The 7,585-nt window shown below is 41.9% G+C and overlaps 1 non-coding gene across 1 annotated transcript; it reads left to right on the top strand.

Moving 5' to 3' along the window:
- Positions 1 to 1,401: 1,401 nt before the first annotated feature.
- Positions 1,402 to 1,483, top strand: trnal-aag (transfer RNA leucine (anticodon AAG)). Its single transcript has one exon. It is a non-coding gene; the product is annotated as a tRNA-Leu (tRNA).
- Positions 1,484 to 7,585: the final 6,102 nt, after the last annotated feature.

Here is a 7,585-nt window from a genome sequence, read left to right as displayed (position 1 = left end):
CAGAAATATAATGGCCAGAAAATGGCCCACGAAAGGAGCCAAGCCGGGGTAGCGTGGCCGAGGCATCTAAGGCGCTGGATTTCTCATTGGGGGCGTGGGTTCGAATCCCACCACTGTCAGCAGACTTTTTTAAGAGGGCCAGACACCTAAAGTGTGCTCTGAAAAGGGGGGCTGCCATTTTGGAGTATGGCCCAAAGGCTTTGATTAGGTAATTCAGGTGTGTTTGATTAGAGATGGAATTGCAATCTGCAGGGAGGGGGGCCTCCAGAAGTGTAACTGCATCCCCTCTGTATTTAGTAGGCCTTCCCACCTGTCGAGTAGCTCCTTCGAGGCACGAAGAATTTCAACTGATTTAACTATGGAGAAATGAGGCACTAAAATAAAAAATTGGCGAAAATGACCCGCGGAAGGTTTTCTTACAAGGTAGCGTGGCCGAGCGGTCTAAAGCGCTGGATTAAGGCTCCAGTCTCTTTGGGGGCGTGGGTTTGAATCCCAAGACTGCATTTTAGACGGCACTTGTGGCTGCTATGCCTAAGCGAAAAGACTGGAGAAGTGACACTGCCTGCTCCCGGGTCTCTTCCAAACTCAGCCGCTTTTGCTTTCCTTGGCCGAACTCGGCGGGCTTAAGAGCCTGACTATGAAGGTCTGCACCCAACGATTTCTCTATTTCTGAAATATAATGGCCAGTAAATGGCCCACGAAGGGAGTCAAGCCGGGGTAGCGTGGCCGAGGCGTCTAAGTAGCTGGATTTAGGCTCCAGTCTCTTCGGGGGCAAGGGTTTGAATCCCACCGCTGCCAGCAGAGATTTTGAAGAGGGCAAGAAACCTAATATTTTGCTCCGAAAAGGCGCAACAGCAACTGAAAATATGTACCCTCTTGAATCAGGGACAACAATAACTTACAATTATTATAATTGCACTTCAAAAATGAATTTAAATATAATAATAATGTATAGTCTATAACAGGGGTGCCCAATCCTCCTCCTGACGATCGACTGTCTTGCACAGTTCATCTCCAACCCTAATCAAACACACCTGCCTTTAATTTCAAGTGATCCTTAGGACCTTAATTGGTTGCTTCAGGTGTGTTTGATTAGGGTTGGAGATGAACTGTTTAGGACAGTCAATCGGCAGGAGCAGGATTGGGCACCCCGGTCTATAATAATGCAGTTTGCAAATTTGACTCATTGAGAGTTTTTGGTGAACTGACAGCTACCTCCTTATTTTGAGTTTAACTGCGACATGGCTGGCTGCCATTTTGGATTATGGCCAAAAGGCTTAAATTAGGGAATTCAGGTGAGTTTGATCAGAGATGGAATTGCAATCTATGATTTAACTATGGAGAAGTGAGACACTTAAAGAAAAAATTGCCGAAAATGCCCCACGGAATTTGTTCTCACAAGGTAGCGTGGCCGAGCGGTTTAAGGCGCTGGATTAAGGCTCCAGTCTCTTTGGGGGCGTGGGTTCGAATCCCACTGCTGCCAAGACTGCATTTTAGATGGCACTTGTGGCTCCTATGCCTAAGCGAAAAGGCTGGAGAAGTGACACTGTTTGCTCCCGGTCTCTTCCAAACTCAGCCGCTCTTGCTTTCCTTTGCCGATCTCGGCGGGCTTCAGAGCCTGACTATGAAGGTCCGCACCCAACGATTTCTCTATTTCTGAAATATAATGGCCAGAAAATGGCCCACGAAAGGAGCCAAGCCGGGGTAGTGTGGCCGAGGCGTTTTAGGCGCTGGATTTAGGCTCCAGTCTCTTCGGGGGCTTTGGTTTGAATCCCACCGCTGCCAGCAGAGATTTAAAGAGGGCCAGACACCTAAAGTGTGCTCCGAAAAGGCGCAACAGCAACTGAAATATGTACCCTCTTGAATCAGGGACAACAATAACTTACAATTATTATAATTGCACTTCAAAAATGAATTTAAATATAATAAAATGTCTATAACAGGGTTGCCCAATCCTGCCGATTGACTGTCCTGCACAGTTCATCTCCAACCCTAATCAAACACACCTGCCATTAATTTCAAGTGATCCTTAGGACCTTGATTGGTTGCTTCAGGTGTGTTTGATTAGGGCCGGAGATAAACTTTGCAGGACAGTCGATCGGCAAGAGCAGGATTGGGCACCCCTGGTCTATAATAATGGAATTTGCAAATTTGACTCATTGAGAGTTTTTGGTGAACTGACTGCTACCTCCTTATTTTGAGTTTAACTGCGACACGGCTGGCTGCCATTTTGGAATATGGTCCAAAGGCTTTGATTAGGTAATTTAGGTGTGTTTGATTAGAGATGGAATTACAATCTGCAGGGAGGGGGGCCTCCAGGAGTGTAACTGCATCCCCCCTGTACTTAGTAGGCCTTTCCACCTGTCGAGGAGCTCCTTCAAGGCACAAAGAATTTCAACTGATTTAACTATAGAGAAGTGAGACACTAAAATAATTGTTTTTATTTCAAGTGATCCTTATGACCTTAATTGGTTGCTTCATGTGTGTTTGATCAGGGTTCAAGATGATTTGTGCAGGACAGTCGATTGGCAGGAGCAGGATTGGGCACCCCTGGTCTATGATAATGGAGTTTGCAAATTTGACTTATTGAGAGTTTTTGGTGAACTGACAGCTACCTCCTTATGTTGAGTTTAACTGCGACACGGCTGGCTGCCATTTTGGAGTATGGCCTAAAGGCTTTGATTAGGTAATTCAGGTGTGTTTGATTAGAGATGGAATTACAAAATGCAGGGAGGGGGGCCTCCAAAAGTGTAACTGCATCCCCCCTGTACTTTGTAGGCATTTCTACCTGTCGAGGAGCTCCTTCAAGGCACAACAAATTTCAACTGATTTAACTATAAAGAAGTGAGACACTAAAATAAATAAATTTAATTTCAAGTGATCCTTAGGACCTTAATTGGTTGCTTCAGGTGTGTTTGATTAGGGTTCGAGATGAACTGTGCAGGACAGTCGATCGGCAGGAGCAGGATTGGGCACCCCTGGTCTATAATAATGGAATTTGCAAATTTGACTCATTGAGAGTTTTTGGTGAACTGACTGCTACCTCCTTATTTTGAGTTTAACTGCGACACGGCTGGCTGCCATTTTGGAATATGGTCCAAAGGCTTTGATTATGTAATTTAGGTGTGTTTGATTAGAGATGGAATTACAATCTGCAGGGAGGGGGGCCTCCAGGAGTGTAACTGCATCCCCCCTGTACTTAGTAGGCCTTTCCACCTGTCGAGGAGCTCCTTCAAGGCACAAAGAATTTCAACTGATTTAACTATAGAGAAGTGAGACACTAAAATATTTTTTTTTATTTCAAGTGATCCTTATGACCTTAATTGGTTGCTTCATGTGTGTTTGATCAGGGTTCAAGATGAATTGTGCAGGACAGTCGATCGGCAGGAGCAGGATTGGGCACCCCTGGTCTATGATAATGGAGTTTGCAAATTTGACTTATTGAGAGTTTTTGGTGAACTGACAGCTACCTCCTTATGTTGAGTTTAACTGCGACACGGCTGGCTGCCATTTTGGAGTATGGCCTAAAGGCTTTGATTAGGTAATTCAGGTGTGTTTGATTAGAGATGGAATTACAAAATGCAGGGAGGGGGGCCTCCAGGAGTGTAACTGCATCCCCTCTGTACTTAGTAGGCATTTCTACCTGTCGAGGAGCTCCTTCAAGGCACAACAAATTTCAACTGATTTAACTATGGAGAAGTGAGACACTAAAAGAAATAAATTTAATTTCAAGTGATCCTTAGGACCTTAATTGGTTGCTTCAGGTGTGTTTGATTAGGGTTCGAGATGAACTGTGCAGGACAGTCGATCGGCAGTAGCAGGATTGGGCACCCCTGGTCTATAATAAGGGAGTTTGCAAATTTGACTCATTGAGAGTTTTTGGTGAACTGACAGCTACCTCCTTATTTTGAGTTTAACTGCGACACGGCTGGATGCCATTTTGGAGTATGGCCCAAAGGCTTTGATTAGGTAATTCAGGTGTGTTTGATTAGAGATGGAATCAATCTAGCATCCACCATAGCATGGGGGATTGTTCACAAGAGGTTCTGGAGGAGAAAGACGACTCTGAACTGCTGGTGACTCTTGGTGCACATTTAGAAGGCGAGCAGATAGATCATTAACCTGTGCAACCAAACTCTCCACCGCATTTCTGGCAGCAGATAATTCCTCCTTGTGTCGACCCAGCATAGCTCCTTGAATCTCTACCCCAGAGAAAAATGATTCATCCTTCGCTGGATCCACCTTGGTTGGATTATTCTGTCAGAGTTCAACAAAGGGATCCAAATGCAAAGGTAACTCAATTCAAAGTCTTTAATGTTCAACAACAAAGGCGGTCTGTAGTAGATAACACAGAACTGGAACTCAAAAGAAGCTCTGCAGGAAGATAGCTAAACAGAGGAAACTTGTCAGGAGAGAAAACGTGGACCATAAGCTCTTGATCAGTAGGAACTCGTCCTTGTAGAAAGAAGCTCGAGCAGAGTAAGCTTAGTCGAGGCTCACCACAGCAGATGAATGGATACAGGAAACACAAAGATGAACGCTGCTACACAAGACTAGACATGGAGAGAATATGCAGACAAGATCGTTAGTAGACTGTCCTGACTCAATGGCTGGCTGTCTAAGTGGTGTCCGCAAAATAATATAGAATTCATAGACAATTGGAAAAGTTTTTGGGGCAGACCTGACCTGTTGAAAAGAGATGGTATTCATCCCTCCTGGGATGGTGCTGCTCTTCTCTCTAGTAATATGGCACATAGTCTTAGAGCTCAAACATGACAATCTGGGGCTCAGGTCAGGAAGCAGACAAACTGGCTAAACCGACAGTCTGCTAGCTGTCTCACGTCACTGAGGTCAGATAAATCCCATCACATAGAGACTCTTTCACCTAGATATAATCATATAGAGACTGTGTCTGTTCACCGAATTAGGAAATACCAAAAAAAACTTCCAAACCCATCTAAGGGCAAAAATCTAATTGAAGCTCGGGTTGCTGAATATTCGATCCCTTACTTCAAAAGCACTTATTGTTAATGATATGATTACAGACTATAACCTAGATGTGCTGTGTTTGACAGAAACCTGGTTAAAACAAATACAATTACATTACTTTAAATGAGTCCACCCCCCAAGATTATGGGTATAAACATGAACCTCGTATGAAAGGCAAAAGTGGAGGTGTTGCTGTAATTTTTAGTAATATTTTCAGAATTACTAAGAAGTCTAGTTACAAATATAATTATTTTGAAGTGTTGGTGCTTAATGTAACAAAATCACATTTGAGATTTGTGCTGGTTACTGTATACAGGCCAACAGGGCACCATACAGACTTTATCAAAGAATTTGCTGACTTTCTGTCAGAGTTAGTACTGATTGCAGATAAGGTCCTAATTGTTGGTGTTAAAACTAATTGTTTTAATATACATGTAGATAACGAAAAAGATGCATTGGGATCGGCATTTAAAGAAATTCTTAACTCTATTGGAGTTAGACAACACGTGTCAGGACTTACTCATTGTAGTAATCATACTCTAGATCTATTATAATCACATGGAATCAATGGTGATGACGTTGAAATTCTGCAGCAGAGCGATGACATCTCAGATCATTGTCTAGTCTTGTGTAAACTACATTTAGCCAAGGCAGCAAAGCCGACCCCGTGTTACAAATATGTTAGATCTATCACTTCTGCCACTAAAGATTGCTTTATAAATAATCTTCCTGATCAGTTTCATTATCTCAGCATCCCATATAGCTTAGAAGAACTCGATATTGTGACAGAAACTTTTAACTCTTTTCCAGCACTTTAGACACAGTTGCTCATTTTCGCTTAAAGATTAAAGAAAATAGACCAACGTCATGGTACAACGAGCACACTCAGGCCCTTAAGAGAGCAGCCAGAAAAATGGAGTGCAAATAGAAGAAAACAAAACTAGAGGTATTTCACATTTATGGAAAGAGAGCACGATTGCATACAGAGAGGCCCTAAAAACATCTAGATCTGCTTATTTTTCAACCCTAATAGAACTAAATAAACAAAACCCTAGGTATTTATTCGAAACAGTGGCTAAACTAACGAAAAATAAAGCTTGAAGCACAGACGTTTCCAAGCAACACAGCAGTAATGACTTTATGAACTTCTTTACTTACAAGATTGATAATATCAGGGAGAAAATTATAACTATGCAACCGTCTACTACAGTATCGCATCAGAAAGTGCATTTTAGTCTCCCTGACGAAAAACTTGATTCATTCATTGCTATAGGAGAGGGTGAATTTTATAAACTCGTTAAATCATCTAAATCGACAACATATGTTAGACCCTATATCGACTAAACTACTGAAGGAGATGCTTCCAGAGGTCATAGATCCTCTTCTTTATACCATGAATTAATCTTTGTCCTTAGGATACATACCAAAAACTTTTAAGCTGTCCATGATTAAACCGCTTGTTAAAAAACCTGAAACTTGATCCTACAGAATTATTCAATTACAGGCCGATCTCGAATCTACCTTTTCTGTCGCCTTTTGCCTTTCTCTTCACCGGCGAAACCGATTGGGTGAGCGGCACACGCTTATGACGTCATTGTTGGCTCCACGCTGGCGCACTACACGCGGAGTCCGGTGAAACCATAGTGTCAGACATGTTATTGTGTTATCATTTTGTTTGTTATGTTTATTATGTTTATATGAGGATTTGTTTAAAACTATATCTATTGCATATGGTTAAAGTATATTGGAAGATTGATGATTTAATTACCAAAGCAATGGTATGTCCGTAGAGGGGGCAGAGTCTGACCTATAAAAGAGGAGGCCAGAATCAAACTTAGGGCTTGTCGAAGAGAGTCAGAAGTGAGCGTGCAGCTGTGGTGCCGTGAGCGACTAATCGAAGCGAGTATATTGAAAATACCCTTTGTGTATATTTTATTTATAAATTTGGTTCTTCTTTATTTTACAGTTTGTTGTTTGTTTGTCACTTTCTATTTTGGGGTTTTGAAGCTAGATTGTATATGTCTTCACCCCAGCACTCGTGGACGTTTTTTTGTAGCCTATATATCTTCAGTGCTGACAATAAATTACACCTTGCACAACAGTGCTGTTGTGGGTAGAGCCATCATTTATTTTCCTCACAAACGGACCCTCACGCTACCCAAAACAGATCTTCGGGGGTCGCTATTTAACAAGATCCTTCAAGGCACAAAGAATTTCAATGGATTTAACTGTGGAGAAGCGAGACATTAAAAGAAAAGTTTTTATGAATGAATGGCTTGCTCATCAACAACACACGCTTTTGCACCACCTGCTGGTGAGGTCGACTAACAGCAGATGGAGAGAATGCTCAGTAATCTACTGTTTTTCCTGCATTTGCTGGATGTCAATGTTGAATGCGAAGTTGCAAAGCTAAATAAAATGGACTGAAAATCGCCTGTTGAATATTATAGGTTGTATTTTTAAACAGTTAGAATATTTTGGAAGTGAAATAGGAAAGTTGAATATGGATTATTTAATTTTTAATAATGAAAATGTGTTTGAAATGTATTGAATTGAAATATTCACTGCTTAAATATTCAACCATGTTGAATTTCAG

Source organism: Siphateles boraxobius, unplaced genomic scaffold (genome assembly GCF_051911475.1).
Source record: "Siphateles boraxobius isolate OS27281-9 unplaced genomic scaffold, OSU_SipBor_1 55, whole genome shotgun sequence".
NCBI classification, from domain to species: domain Eukaryota; kingdom Metazoa; phylum Chordata; class Actinopteri; order Cypriniformes; family Leuciscidae; genus Siphateles; species Siphateles boraxobius.
This window is presented reverse-complemented; position numbering and strand designations above follow the sequence as displayed.